This window comes from Monodelphis domestica, chromosome 3 (assembly GCF_027887165.1).
Source record: "Monodelphis domestica isolate mMonDom1 chromosome 3, mMonDom1.pri, whole genome shotgun sequence".
Classification (NCBI taxonomy): domain Eukaryota; kingdom Metazoa; phylum Chordata; class Mammalia; order Didelphimorphia; family Didelphidae; genus Monodelphis; species Monodelphis domestica.
Genome location: NC_077229.1, coordinates 364,864,742 through 364,881,531, shown reverse-complemented (window position 1 = coordinate 364,881,531; position 16,790 = coordinate 364,864,742). Strand labels below are relative to the sequence as shown.

At 33.6% G+C, this 16,790-nt stretch overlaps 1 long non-coding RNA gene across 1 annotated transcript in view; it reads right to left on the bottom strand.

Moving 5' to 3' along the window:
- The window catches only part of LOC103102415 (uncharacterized), a 149,293-nt gene that overhangs the window by 73,051 nt on the left and 59,452 nt on the right, over positions 1-16,790 (bottom strand). Inside the window, exons 3-4 of the long non-coding RNA XR_464176.3 lie at positions 14,894-15,007; positions 7,024-7,077 (exon numbers count right to left, since the gene is read on the bottom strand). This is a non-coding gene — a long non-coding RNA (uncharacterized LOC103102415). The remainder of the gene's footprint in view (positions 1-7,023; positions 7,078-14,893; positions 15,008-16,790) is intronic.

Below are 16,790 nucleotides of genomic sequence, written 5' to 3'. Positions count from 1 at the left end.
TTATGTTTGCTATTTCCTGGGTCCTATTTAGTTCTTCTAATTTTATTTTTTCCCAAATTTATAATCCTGGATCAGATACAATCTCTGGTCACCCAACTCAAACCCAAGTCTGTGATTGACCTCATACACTCTAACAAGAGCTTCTGTGCAGTTCTGCCAGTGCAATTGCAAGCTGTCAGCCCACCTATCCCTGTGGCAGCAATCATAGATTCCATTGTGGTGGCCATAGCTGACAGAGCAAAAGGTATCCTTCCCAAATCTCAAGGGTATCTTTCCCGCCTATAACACCATGAGCTCTCAAATTGTGAATACCATTTTATCCTGAAATATCACTACTAAATCTGTATCCCATTACTGTAAAAAAACTGTAAAAAATATTTTAGCAGCTTTTTTTTTTGTGTTGTCAAAAAATTAGAAACCAAAGGAATGTCAATCATTTGGAAAATAGCTTAACAAGGTTTGTTATATGGTCATAGTGGAATTCTATTGTGCCAGAAGAAATGACAAACAAGATGATTCAACTTAAAACATGGAAAATATTATATGAAATAAACAGAACCCAGGAGAACCTTGTACACATGAACAACATTAATATGTGATAATCAACTGTGAATGACTTAACTATTAAATCAATAAAGCAGGGATCCAGGACAGCTCCAAGAGACCCACAACAGAAAAAAGAATATCCATTGCCATAGAAGGAACAGATGAAGTCTGAATGCAAATTGAGACATTATATTCTTTACTTTATTTCTTCCATGATTATTTCTTGAGTGTAAACAATATGTTTTTCACAGCATTATGAATATAAGAAAGTATATTATATGATATTACTTTTAGCATCTGTATGTTGTTACCTGCCTCCTCAGGGAGAGTTATGAGGTGCATAAGAGAAAGAGAGTACCTGGGTTGCAAAATATCAGAAAATAAATATTAGAAATTCAATTGTCTTATAATTTGGAACAATCTAAAATGTATTAAAAAAGGAAAAAAATACCTCATGAAAGGAATAAACTGAAAGATGGCATGCTTTGATCTGCAATCATACTCCAACAGTTTCTTTTTTTGGCAATTTTCATCATGAATCTCTTGTGGATATCTCAGAAACTTGTTTTGCTTATGAAAGTTTAATTCTTTATAGTTGATCATCATAGAACATTTCCCTTTTTAAATGTGTTTATTTAGTTAGAATATTTTTCCACGGTTACATGATTCACATTTTTTCCCTCCCTTCTTTCTTCTCCCCTCCTGGAGCTGATGAGCATTTCCACTGGTTTATACATGTATCATTGTTCAAAACCTATTTTCACATTATTAATATTCGCAATAGAGTGACTATTTAAAAAAAAAACCTCCAATAATATATCCATCGAACCATGTGGTCAATCAGGTTTGTCTTATGTGTTTCTACACCCACAGTTCTTTCTCTGGATGTGGATAACGTTCTTTCTAATAAATTCCTCAGGATTACCATAGAACATTTCTGTTATTGTATACAGCATTCTTCTGATTCTGATCACTTGATTTTATATCACTTTATATAAGCCTTTTCATGAACTTCTGAACTCATCTTGTTTAGCATTTCTTATGGAGCAATAAATATTCCATTACAACCATATACCACAAATTGTTCAGCCATTCGACAATTAAAGGACACTCCTTCAAGTTGCACTTCTTTATACTACAAAAAGAGTTACTGAAAATATTTTTGTACAGATAGGTCCTTTCTCTGTATCTCTGATCTCTTCAAGATAAAGACCTAATAGTGGCATTACTGGGGGTCAAAGTGTATATGCATAGTTTTATGACCTGTGTGGTTTCATATTGCTCTCCAGATTGATTATATCAGTTCAGAGGTCAACCAAAAGTTTATTAGTGTCCCAGTTCTCCCATATTCCCTTGAACATTGATTATTTTCCTTCTTGATGATATCTGATGATCTTGATGATCTGATAGGTATGAGGTATATTTCACAGTTGTTTTAATTTACATTTCTCAAATAAATAGTGACATTTGTGACAGAGGCTGGCACTAGGAAAAAGTGCCAGGCTGAAGAGAATTGATCACCTCGACAGGGGAGGGGTCCCAGGAGTGGAATCCTGAAAAGAAAAGACTCTGGGGGAGAGAGCAGTGAGGCTCTCTCAGTCTTGAGACCCCAAAGAGAGAAGGTGGAAAAAAGACTTTCTCCTGAGTGTTTCCCACTTTTCCTGCTAGTGACTGGAAATCTTTCCCCCCAACACTTCCCAATTGAAGGTACTTCTGAAGAGAAATCTGAGCAGACTTTACCTCAGCTCCTGTGGCTCAGGGGTTGAGTCAACCTGACTTTCTCTCAGGGGGCTTGGGCTGCCAAGGCCTGAGTTCCCTCCAAATTTGAGGAGGGAGGAAAAGGGTTTAGATAGAGACAGGGACCTCCTTTCCCCACTTTCCTTTTCCTGTTCTTCCCTGCCCATTATTCCTTTTGCATTACCTGATTGAGTTAACATTAAAAGTTATCTGTTCCCCAAGCTGAATGTGAGTGAACAGATCAAGGGGAGACTTTTTGGTCTCCAGTAGTGTAGGGGGGACAAGAGGGACAAGAGTGAATTGGGGAGAGCAGATTTAGCTAAGGAGGGAAAGAAGAAGAGGGAAGATCTTCAAACCCCCTCTCTTCTCTCTGAGCCAACCTGTTACATCTGCTGTTTCCTCTGAACCCTGCTTTGAGAAGGGTGTTCTCCTCTCTTTCCCACCTCCATACCGAAAGTCCAAGCTTCCCTCGGGGGAAAAAAAAAAAAAACTTCCCTTCATTTATCTTTTTTTAAGACACAGGGCATTTTAAAAATCTGATTATAGTTTTAACTTCTCCCTCTAAAAACTTTCCACTTACATCCTTTGACTATTTGTCAGTGGGGGGAATGTTTTATATTCCTATAAGATTTACTCATTTCTCTATCTATTTGAGAAATGAGGCATTTTTCAGTGTCATAAAATCTTTCCCCCAATTTCTTGTTTCCCGCCAAATCTTGGTTACATTGGTTTTAATTGTCTAAAACCATTTTAATTTAATGTAATCAAGATTATCAATTTCATTTTTGTAATGTTCTCTTTTTATAATGTTTTGTAATGTCTGAATATGTTTTATTTGCTCATATATTCTCCCCTTAATCATAAACTAATAGGAAAATTTTTCCATGTTCCCCTAATTTCTTTATGGTGTCACTCTTTTTTTTTTCTAGATCCAATACCCATTTTGACTTCATCCTGTTGTATGGTGTGAGATGTTTGTTTAGCTTCTGCCATTCTGTTTTCTAATTTTCCCAGCAGTTTTTGTTAAATAGTGAGTTCTTTCCCCAGTCAAGATTACTATAGTAATTAACCACTATGTGTTGATGACTTAACCTATTCCACTGATTCACTACTTCATTTCTCAGCCAGTTCCTGATAATTTTGATGATTACTACTTTGTAATATAGTTTGAGATATGGTATGGCTAGGCCTTTCATCATATTTATTTCAGTAATTCCCTTTACATTCTTGGCACTTTATTCTTCCAAATAGGTTTTGTATTTTTTTTCTAGCTCTACAAAAAGTTTTTTGGGTAATTTTTATCCCTCCTTTGCCTCTTTTCAAAGTCTTTATGTTATGATTAACAAGTTCAACTTTGAATTTCATTTTTCATCGATGGATACATGGACAGTCTTATCTTTCCATACCCCATTGCTTGGCTCCAACCAAGGACCTTCTTTGTACTTGCTAATTTCTTCTCCATTGTTTCATGGGCTCAATAATTTTAGTCAAGGCCATGCATTTGTGCTAACTGGATTCACTAAAAAAAATAAAAAAGTTTTCTCAGCTCAACTGATCGCCAGTAACTGCACAATGATACCTTTATTTATTTCAAATTGACTTTCTACCCTACTCTTCACAGTAAGTATTCTAGCACATCAGTTTCTTCAGACCTCCTACACAACTCTAGCAGATGACCTCAGCTACTACTTTAGTAAAAATAAAAATGAAGCCATCTGCTATAAGCTTCCTCTTTTCCCTAATTCCAAACATCAAAATCCTCTTCATTTTTGTTTTTTACTATGTTCTGATGCATACATTCATTTTTCCTTGTCAAAGCTAATTCATCTCCTTAAACTCTTGATCTGGTTCCCCTTCATTTCCTCCAGCAATTTCCTCTATTACTTTTTCCAAATTTTCCCATAATTTTCAGTCATCTTATAAGCAATTCTGAATACACTTCCTTAAAACATAGCAAGGTCTTTCTGATATTAAAAAATAAATTTACTTGACCCTGTAATCTTCAAAAACTTTTTTCTCATTTATAGACAAACCCAAACAAAGAATTGTCTCTACATGTTTCCTTCATTTCATTACTTTCTAGTTACTTTTCAATGTCTTGTAATATCACTCCAAAATGAACCACTGGACCAGAATTAATTTATCCCAGGTCATCAGTGATTTTTAACATGGTAAATCTAAAAACCTCTCCTAAGTGTTTATATATCTTCAGCCTTCTAGCTTTTGACACTCTTGGCATTCTCTCTCTTATTGGACACTAGCTTTTCTTGGTTCATGTCACCTTTTATCTCTTAGATCTCCTGGCTGAACTCTCCATATGTCTCCTTTATTTTATCATTTTTATTTTATTTTAACATTATTCTCTTCTCACTACTACTCTCCTTAGTTCTGTTGTGGAATTGTTTCTTTTTGGTCTCTATAGACTTTGCATTAATCATAATAGTGGCACCCATTGTATTAATTATATTTTCTTAATAGTTGGATCTCAAATCTCTGTATTAAGACTTTATTTCTATCTTGAGCTCCATTTCTATACTGCTGACTACCAGCTGGACAACCTCACCTGGCAGGCCCATTGACTTCTCTAAATAGAATTGCACAACTACAAAGTTTTGTCATTCCCACTACAAAAAATATGTAACGTTTCCATATTGTTCTAGGATAAAATAAAGAATCCTCAGTTTGATATTTTAAGCCCACACAATCTGGTTCCCACCTACTTTTGTGATTATTTTATATCACTTCCCTTCACATACATTCCATTCTTAACACATTGTTCTACCAATGCTCTCCACACAATATTGAACATCTCCCAACTTCATGCTGTTGTATAAATGATCTTTCAGTGTACTTGCAATGTTATTTTTCTCCTCATCTGCCTTACACAATCCTGAACTTCTTTTAAAAAATAGTGTAGTTGCCATTTCATATTTGAGGCTTTTCATAAGAACAAAACGAGAAACAAAAATCAATATTAAATTTCTCCCTCGAATATGTTTGTATTTACTGTATTTATGTCTGTACAGATTCAGATTTATATTTTCCCCTTTCTTCCAAAAGATTTTAAGTATTTTATGGAAAGGGACAATTTTGCTTTTGTCTTTGTATTCAAGAGAACTGTGAAAATAACCACAATTTAATAAATATTTATTTTGTTGAATGGACTTGACTATCCTTAGAGAAGGGATGTAAAAATATGGAATTGCCTTCTTTTAAAGATTTATCCAATATACTTTACTTAAAGATTTAATGGGGGACAGTTGAGTGTATTGAGAACCAGTCCGGGAGACAGGATGTCTGAGGTTCAAATCTATGCTCAGACACTTCCAAGCTGTGTGACCCTGGACAAGTTACTTAACCCCTATTGCCTAGCCCTTACTGCTCCTCTGCCATGGAACCAATAAACACTATTGATTCTAAGATGGAAAGTACGGGGTTAAAAGATTTAACAACTAAAATAGTGAAATTTGAACCTAGGGATCTAAAGAAAAAAATATAGAAGACATAGTACCTGTCATCAGAGAGTTTATATTCTAGTCTGTGTGTGTTTGTGTATATGTGTGTGTATGGATATATGAATATGGGTGGCATATGGCACATAGACTCATAGATATAATACCAGATGTGGAGTGATAGTACTCCAGAAATAATCTAGAGAGTGTGTTCAAAATATCCCTGTCCACTAGAGGAGTCAGGGAACATTCTAATGAGGAGGCTGCACCAGTCATAGGCAGGGAACAAAGATCAGAATTCTGAGGCAGAGATAAGGAGAAATGATATTCCAAGTCTAAGGGATCATCTATACAAAAGGGTGGGAACAGGGACTTTCAGCAAGTTGTAGTTTGAGGAATAGATAGTAATTGAATCTAAATGGAATTTGAAGTATGAAAAGAGTAGTTATAGAATATGAAATGGGAAAGGTAAGTAGAAGAGAGACTGTGGAGAGGCCTTAAGTGCCATGCTAAGTATTATGCATCTTTTCCGTGACCCAAGGGACCTGATAAAAATATTATTTATTAGTAAAATGATTTAGTCAATGTGTTAAGATTTTTTTTTTTGAGCTGAGTGAAAGACTAATTTAAGTTGAGTGAAACTGGAGGCAGCAAGACAAATTACAGGGCTATTACAGTAGTACAAGGGAGTGAGTATTGTGAGTGAAGTGGAAAGATGAGGAATGGTATTGAGAGAGAAATGGCAGGAGTAGGAAATTGGTTGTATTTGGGTGAGAAAGAAAAGAAAAAAATCAGAGGTAACCTAAGGCTTCAAATTTGGGTGACTTAGCAGGTAGAAATAGGGAAAACTGGAGGAAAGACATGTTAAAGGGGCAGAGTGATGAGTTAAGTTTTGGACATTTTGAACTTGAGGTATTGGCTGACACCCAGTGATAGGTATTCAGCAATTATAGTTAAATTACTGAAGTTTATTTTAAAAATCAGTATTAGAGATGTAGATTTGGGAATCATCTCTGTAAAGGTGATCATTGATCTGATGGAAATAATAATTATAGTAATAATAATATATAACATTTGTATAGTACTTAATTTGCACTAGGCAGTATGCTTACTGCTTTTCAATTATTATAGCACTTCAACCTCACAAGAATCCTGGGATGTAGGTGTCATGATAACCTCCATTTTACAGGTGAGGAAACCAAGGCAAACAAAGGTGAAGTGACTTGCTCAGGGTCACATAGTAAGTGCTGTCAACTTGGAAAAAACCAAGAACCACCAAACTACTTACAAAGATCAGATCTTTAATCAGGACAACGAAGACAATGCTCTTGTGGTCACCACTCTGAAACATACAAACCCACAACACTGCACTTAACCAAACTTTGAGAGTCTTGAAACAATGTCTATGGGGAAAAAAATAAAAACTATGAATGGGAATTTTCATAAAATTGAAGAATTTGGGATTCTATTTATACCTGATAGAACCCAAAAGAAGCAGCTGTTTTATTACCTAGTGGCTTGGGAAAGAGGTTGTAGATCAAGGCTAAGGTACTTAAGAAAGACCTAAATACAAAAAGAGAAATTTAGAAGATTAAAAAGGGTACTTAAGACTTGACTACATCCCCTACTCCTCTCTAAGGTATTCAATGGGCACTTGATGACCTATTGCTCAACTCTGGGACAAGGGTCATTCTAGAAGTTTCTTGAAGGCATGTTCCCAAAGGACCAGGTGAATTAAAAGGTATTTAGTGTCTAAGGTTGGATTTGAACTCCGGCTTTTTGACTCTAGGACTGACACTCTAACAACTATATCTCCTAACTGCACTTAATGAAGGTGATCATAAAGGAAGATAATAAAGAGGGAGGGATAAGAAAAAGGGCCTGACAGAGCTTTATATTTAGGGTGTACTAAATGGTGACCTTGATAAAAATTACTATTAAGGAAATGACAAAAAATGTTACATTAATCTTTCTGTCATGGGGAGAAGGGATTATCATTTCTAGCAAAGAACAAACACACGCAAAAATTAATTCTCCTTTACAATAATCAGATAATTTTTGAATAACTAGTTTGAAGATATAGATGGCATGTTTTTCAAAGTTATAAGTAAAACAAAGTTAAGTCATATAAGTTATAGTTTGGGAATTGCTTTGATATGGTAGTAGGATAAGCTTATTTTTATTACATAAAAAGTTAATTAGAATAAATGTAAAAGCCTACAGTTGAATTCCAAAAATTCACAGCAAAAATCTTGAAGGGGAGAGGCATGACTGCCCCATAACTCATGAGAAAATCCTCAAAGGTTTAGTCTGAATCATTTTGATGGTAATAATCACAAAAAAACAATTGGCCAATCGAGAATGGAATTTTTCAAACATGGCTACTCATGAGGACTCTCTAGCTAGGTATAGAGAGACTAAGATAAGCTTTGGTAGAAGTGCCCATGAATATGAAATAATGGATCCTTGAAGTATTGAAATAAATCACTTAGTTTGTTCAAATTCAATCCTCCCAGGTTACATAATCATCTGAATACGTTTGTGTGTGTTTGTGAACAAGTCTGAAAGTGTTCTAAATTGAACAGGATCTTTTCTAAGTGTTGTTGTGAAACAGAAAACCCATAGGCTCCATATAGACAAGTTAGGTAAATAAGGTCAAAAATCCAAATTTCTCCAAGTCAAGGTAGAAAGTTAAATTTTATTGGAAGAGGACCAAATCCTCCAATAAATGCATTCTCTTGCATATGTTACATTGTTGGACCCAAGCACAAGATAACGCTCAGAGGCTGAGAACTGGTTTATATAACAAAATGAATACTACCTTACAAGGCTGATGACATATCACAAGACATAACATCATATAGACCTTATATAGAAACAGCTACACAATTACTAAGTTGATTGGTTAGTTCATTTCAGAAAGCCCATATTAGTCTTTAGACTAATGACTTAGTCAAGTCAAATGACCATTACCTCTCTCTTATCTGATCTGTGGGGAAAGGGGGCTATTTCCAAACAGGGAAGGTGGGTAATATTTGTGCCATATTTGGACATGAGATCCGGATAGTCAGCATTTTATGACAAAGGGAAGTACAAACTTAGGGAGGGGTTAGAAATCTCTTTAGAAGCAGTTTTTATGCTTTAGTTAGAAATCCTTGTAAAAATTATGACTTTTACTAACTGTATTAAGATTATAATGGAATTTATACTAATCACTTTAGAATCCCAATACTAATTATCTTAAACCTATCACTATCACTAAAATCCAAACAAGTAGGGGGTCTATTTTCCCAACAGTGTCTAAAACTAGAGTTGCTGCTATTAAAATCTCAATATCAGATTTTGGTTTCAATCTTATTTAGGAAAAAGCCTTAAAGTATATAATTTAATTATTTTTTGCAGCTAAATAGGATATATTTTAAATTGTTTTATCCCTTCAAGTTTAAATATCCATTCAGAACAAGTCTAACTACATTTTAATGTTTTAAAATGCTTCCTCCAATCAGTTGTACCCACAAACTAAGTTGCCAATTTCTATTAGGTAATAAACTGCTTGAGGGCATGTCAAATTTATTTTTACCTTTGTACTATTTCCTCAGTAACTTATGTATCATACACAATGCACTGCTATTATTTAATAGATTAATGAAGGGGAGGGCAGATTAATTAATGTATAGGAAAAATTTCAATTATATGACTGATTATTCTATAAGATATAAAATATTCTACTGTGTGAAATAAGGGAATGACATCTTAGCCCTCAATAGTCTTTTCCTTATCTGAATTCTTTAAATACATGTAGTCTACATCAAGGAGATGAAGAATAAATACTATTTTCCTATATTGTTATTGTGTTGTTTTATAGAAATATGTTCTACTTTCTATTGTTTTGTGTCCCTCCCTACACCATCAGGCACACCGGTTGTTCAGTCATTTCAATCATTTCTTACTCTTCTTGATACCATTTGGAGCTTTCTTGGCAAAGATACAGGTGTGACTTGACATTTACTTCTCCAGCTCATCTCACAGATGAGGAACTGAGGCAAACAGAACAAAATGACTTGCTCAGGGTGCAGAGCTAGTAAGGGTCGGAAACCAAATTTGAAGTCAGGAAGATTAGTTTTCGTGTCAAACCTATGGTATTTGTGCCAAAGATGTCATACATAGATTTCTCTGTAGGGATGTGCACCATCACCCGCCAGAGTTAGTTATTAGAAAGGCAAAGGGACTTGAGTGGAGATGCTCCCTTCCCCCTCTCCACCACTCCACTGCCTAGAAGCCTAATGGAAGCTCTTACTCTCTCCCCTGAGCAGAGCACTTGGGTTATTCCCCTCACTTCTCCCTCTGCTGTCTGAAGTATGGTGAGGAGGGGGGTGGTACTTGGTCTCTGGGTTGTGGGGCATGACATGTGGTCTCTAAAAGGTTCACCATCACTGCTCTAGACCTAGAATTCTATTCACTTTACCACCCACATGCCTATCAGGTTCAGAGTATTTGCTTAATATACTGAATTGATAAAAATGTTTGCATTTCTTACCTATCATTATTATACAAGATATGTATAAGAATGTGGTATTCATATATATGTATTTTTCTAAAATTAACTATGTATTAACATAGATTATTATCAGACCTTCACTGAAGTCCTAGTTTATATGGGACACCATGCTAGATATAAAAAAAAAAAATGATTAAGGCACATTCCCTGCACTTTAGGGGATAAATATTCAAGGTATAGAGAAGACATCTACATAAAACATTAAATGATAATTCAATATGACACAGTCTAAATGCTGAATAAAAAATAAACTAATGTATCATGTTTCATAGATGTACAACTGTAAAATAACTTTAGAGATCAGTGAGTTTAATTCCGTCATATCATAAATGAGAAAACAAAGAACCAAATAATTTAAATGACACCCCAAAGTTAGTATAGATGAGTAGCACAGCAGCTGGAAACCAAATCATCTATCTATAGACACAATGGTGTTTCCATCTGCGTAATATGTATCTGTAAATCTTTTCTCTTCCTCTCCAGATTCCTTAATCTGCCTTCCATAAACATAGATTACATCCTAATGGAAAAACCCAAGTGGATTTTTTGAAGTAGGTTAAGTAATTTATCCATGATAACACAGAAGCAGGATTTGAAATGAAGTCTTTCTGAATCCAGTTCCAGCATTCTATTCTCTGTGTTATGCTATATTCATTTACATATCATGGTAAATTAAACAAAGCATTTTCCTTGCAAAAATATTGTGGAGTAGTTAGGATAAATTCCTAGTATTATTTTATAAATGCCGAAAATGAGACTGAGAAAGATGAAACAATTTGTTGAAAGTCACAGTGCAAAGAAGTTTTGTAGCTGAAATACAAAGAACTTGCCAACTGAATCATAATGAATTATCACAGCCATATCGGTTACTTTTTTTTTAATAATTAAAAAATTTTCATGTGTCGAAATAATTTTTCTTCTCTTATTGCTAACATTTTCTTGCATAATGTTAAATAAGGGTGGTGATAATGGGCATCCTTGTTTCATTCCTGATCTCACTGGAAAGGCTTTTAACTTATCCTCATTTCAGATGATATTTGCTGATGGTTTTAGATAGATACTACTTATTACTTTAAGGAATGACCTATTTATTCCTATGCTTTCTAGTGTTTTAATTAGGAATAGGTGTTATATTTTGTCAAAAGTTTTTTTTTTCTGCATGTTGAGATAATCATATGATTTTTGTTAATTTTGTGATCTGCTTGGTGAATTATGGTGATGGTTTTCCTAATATTAAAACAGCCTTGCATTCCTAGTATAAATTCCACCTGGCCATACTAAATAAAATTCTTCTGATATATTTTTATAGTCTCTGATACCATTTTATTTAAGATTTTTGAATCAATATTCAATCATGAAATGGTTTGTAATTTTCTTTCTCTGTTTTTGGTCTTTCTGGCTTAGTTATTAGCACCATATTTGTGTCATGAAAAGAATTGTTCATGACTGCTTCTCATATTATGCCAAATAGTTTGTATTGTATTGGGATTAATTGTTCTTTAAATGTTTGATGAAATTCACTTGTGAATCCATCTTGCCCTGGAATTTTTTCTTACGGTGTTCACTGATGGCTTGTTCAATTTTTTTGAAATAGGATTATTTAAGTAATCTATTTCCTTTTTTGTTAACCCAAGCAATTTATATTGTTATTCATCCATTTTACTTAGTCAAAGTTATTGCCATTTAATTGGGCAAGATAGGCCGTAATGAATGCTTTAATTTCCTTTTTATTAGAGGTAAATTCACCATTTTCATGTTTGATACAGGTAATTTGATATTCTTTTTATCCTTTTTGAATCAAATTAATCAGTGTTCTATTTTCTCTGTTTTTTTAATATAACTAAATCTTAGTCTTATGTATTAATTCAATAGTTCTTTTACTTTCAAATTTATTAATTTCTCCTCAATTTTTAGAATTTGAAATTTAAGTTTTAATTTACATTCTTAATAGCTTTTAATCACAAATCCAATTCATGTCTTTTCTCTGTTTTATTGGTATAAATATTTGGAGATATAAATTTCCCTCAAGTATTCTTTTGATTGTATCCAATAAGTTTTGATATGTTGTCTCTTCATTGTCTTTCTCTTTAATGAAATGTGTGATTGTTTCTATGATTTGTTCTTTTTAACTTGTTTTGAATAACCTGATTATTTAGTTTACAATTAATTTTTAATTTGTATTTCCATGATATCTTATTGATTAAAATTTTCATTGAATTATAATGTGAAAAGGTTGTATTTATTATTTTTGCTTTTCTTCATTTGGTTGTGAAGTTTTTATGTTCTACTACATGACCAATTTTTGTGTATGTACTTTGTGCAGCTGAAAAGAAAGTATATTCCTTTTTATCCTCATTCAGTTTTCTACAGATATTTATTAAATCAAATTTTTTTCTAAAATTTCATTCCCTTCCTTTATTTCTTTTTGTTCATGTTTTGGTTATGGTTTGTTTCTGGTTATGAGAGGGGAAGGTTGAGGTTTCCCACAGGTATAGATTGACTGTATATGTTCTTCTTAAGCTCCTTTAATTTCTCTTTTAAAAATTTAGAGACTATATCATTTGGTAAATGCATCTTAAGTACTGATATTACTTAATTGTCTATACTACCTTTTATTGAGATATATTTACCTTCCTTATATCTTTTAATCAGATCTAGTTTTGCATTAGTTTTGTTTGAGTATGATTGCTCCTCCTTTTTTAAAATATAAGTTGAAACCCAGTAGATTCAGTTTTATCCCCTTTCCTTTATTCTGTGTGTGTCAACCTGCTTCAAATCTGTTTCTTATAAACAACATATTGTAAGATGCTTGTTTTTAATAGACTCTGCTATACACTTCCTTTTTATCCGTGATTTCATCCCATTTACAATCAGTTATGATTATTGTCTTTGTATTCCTCTCTATCTTGTTTTCCTTATTCAATCCTGCACCTTTTGTTCACTCTGTCCTTCCACAAAAGTGTTTTGCTTTTAATCATTCTCCTCCATTCCCTCTCCTTTATATTATTCCCCTATCACCATCACCTTTTTATTATCCTCCTATTTCTCTATAGGGTCTTTCAATCACCCTCTCTCAACTTCCCCTTTCCTAATATTTGTCCCCTTCCCACCACCTCCTTTCTTATCCTCCTTTGCTTCTCTATAATGTGTAATTAGAAATCTTGAACTCTTGAACTATACTACCCAGCACCCCACTCTCCTCCTGTCATTACTTATTGACCTATGCAGGATATAAATTTTCCCTTTTTCTACCTAGTTGGCTCTTTCCTTCTTCTTAGTGGCTTGGGTGGAGCTGGACCTTTTGAGCAGGTAGATTGATTTAGTCATGTGGTTCTATTTTGTCAGATAGTAAACTTTATTAAAATAATATTTGAAGTATTAGACATTAATTTAACTCTTACAACAGGGTAAGATGAGATTCTATACCCCAATACACCTGGCTGTTTTTCCCTCTCTGAGCCAATTCTGATGTGATTAAGGTTTACATATTACCTATTACCACACTCATCCTCTCCTCCATTGCAATAGTTCTTTTTCCCCCTATGACTTGTAAGGGTTAAAAAGGGGTTCAATTTTAAAAGGGTTGGACTTTATATTTAAGAATGTGGTCACCAGGAATTTTATTAATTCTAAAGATATTATTTACAATTTTTTTACAAAATGTAGAAAGAGTGAAGTAAGAAATCAGAGAGAGTATACTGTAATATATCTGGCCTAAATACTAATTAATTTGATCCTGGCCCTTGGGCAGGGAGAGTTAGTTCTTAGCTGGAGGGGATACAGGGAGCCTCTCTCAAGAGCATAGTCTTTCCTGAGTCCAGTCTCTTCAGGGAAAATCCAGCAGTTAAGAGTCAGCTTTTCATTCACTCACCATTTGTCAGTCCAGTCAGGAACAGGGTCTCAGGTCCAGTCAGCAGATCAAAGAATGAAGAATTGTATCTCACAGGAAGTAATAGCTACTTTTAAAGACACTTCCTCTGTGTCACTTACTGTATATTCCCCTAATTTTATGTCTACCAATCACAGTTGATGCTTTGTTTTAAGACTGCCCAGAAGGCAGTCAGTGGATTCTCATTTATTACTCACTATCACACACGTGGGTCACAGACCTCCCCCACTCAATGTGTGAAATGGAGTGTTTGCACCTTTGGTGATTAAATCTAAAAATGGGCAGTTCTTCATACTCAACTTTAAGTAGCATGTTCTCAAAATAGACAAGGATTACAATTTAAATCTCCACAATCAGGGGAGAGTAAAGTATTTTTATTGTTATAATCAGGGGAGTTTTAAATTTAGTCTTCACACTCTTTATGCAGTAGAATGTGCCCCATTTTACTTCTCTCTTCCCATTTCTCTCAGAGAAATCCTCTTTTTCATCCTTGATTATTTTTATGCACATCATCCTAAATAGCTTACTATCATATCCTCTGTCTATGTGTATATGTATATATATATATATATGCATATACATATATATATATATTTCTTGTAACTACTATGACAAAGACAAAATTTTTTAAGATGTACAAATATTACATTTCTACATAGCAATATAAACAATTCAATCTTACTACATAATTTTTTTCTCTTTCTTATTTACCCTTTTATACTTCTCTTGAATTTTGTATTTGGACATCAGCTTTTCTGTTTAGGTTGGATCTGTTCCACAGGAATACTTGGAAATCTTGTATTTTATCAAATGACCACATTTTCTCTAGAACAAATAGAATTGGTTTTGATGGGTAGATGATTCTTTGTTGTAAACCCAGTTCTCTTGCCTTTCAGAATATCATGTTCTAAATTTCCAATTAATCCCTCAATATAAAGCTGTCAGATACTGTGTAATCCTGACTGTGGCTCTATGATATTTGAATTGCTTCCTTCTGACTATTTGTGGTTTATTCTCCTTGGCCTGTAAGCTCTTGAACTTGACTATAACATTCCTAGGAGTTGTCATCTGGAATTAATTGTAGAAAAGTGATATATGGATTCTTTCAATTTCTAATTTACCTTTTTGTTCTAGGAAATAAAGGCAGTTTTCTTTGATAATTTCTTATAATTTGATGTCTAGCCTTTTTCATTTTTTTATTATGACTTCCATTCCCCCTATTATATGGTTGATATATACACACACACAATGTACTGCTGAGAAGATATATTCCTTTTTATCCCTGTTCAGTTTTCTCCAGATATTTATAAGCTCTATTTTTTCTAGCATTTCTTTCACTTCTCTTACTTCTTTCTTATTTATTTTTCATTTCAATTTATTTGGTTCTGAAAAGGGAAGGTTGAGATCAAATTCTAATATGGTCTTACTATCTATTTCCTCCTTGAGCTCCTTTAATTTTTCCTTTAGAAAAGTAGATTCTATACCATTTGGTTCATAAATGTCTAGTAATGCTATTACCTCATTGTTTATAGTACCCTTTAGCAAAATTTCCTTACTTATCTCTTTTAATCATATCAATTTCTACTTTGGCTTTCTTTGATATCATGATTGCTGCTCCTTTTTTAAAAATTAGATTATGATTATAAATTCAGCTCCAGCCTTTTACCTTAAATTTGTGTATGTCATGCTGTCTCAAATGTGCTTCTTATAAACAATATGTAGTAGGATTTTGTTTTTTAATCAACTCTGCTATCTGATTCCATTTCATGGGCAAATTCATCCCATTCACATTCATCTTTATGATTACTGTGTTTTGTACTCCATCTTATCCCCTTTAAATCCTGCTCTATTCCCTTTCTGTTCCTCTTCACCAGTATTTTTTTTGTCACCCTCCCCCCCAAATTCCCCCTCTCTCCTATTTCCCTGGATTGTGCTTGTTTTTCTTTCACTGCCTCTTATTAAATCCTTACTCTAGAATGTATCCCTATTAGTCTCTACTCAATAAAAACTTGTCTACCTTTCAAGACAAAGTTCAGATTTGATTTCTTCTGTAAAGTCCTTTGAGATCATTAAGCATGTCACATATATATATATATGTGTGTGTGTGTGTGTGTGTGTGTGTGTGTGTGTGTGTGTGTGTGTGTGTGTACATATTTTATAACTTCTGGCAAGATTGTAAGCTCCAGAAAAGGTGAAACTATATTTCATTTCATTTTGTTTTAATTTTAATACTGTCTAAGCTTAGCATGGAAGTCTTCACCTAGTAAGCAAAAAATACATATTTATTGAATGCCTCCTTATTTTAGACCATGATCTTGATACTGTTCCTACAAGAAAGTATAACACATTCTCAATGAATAATTTTAAATAACGAGAACTACTTATTGTCAGAAATTAAAACATATTCTATAAGCATCTGTATTAGTAATTTCCTAGTTTCTTTACAGAACAAATGATTATGCTTTTATGTACTCTAAAAACCAATAGAGATAGATGGAAAAGATATTTAGATGACCATAGTAAGTATTTTTAACACAAAATTTGAAGATTAAATGTATTATATCATAATGAAATCAAATAGAATTTGGGAGCTAAAAGCAATATTAGA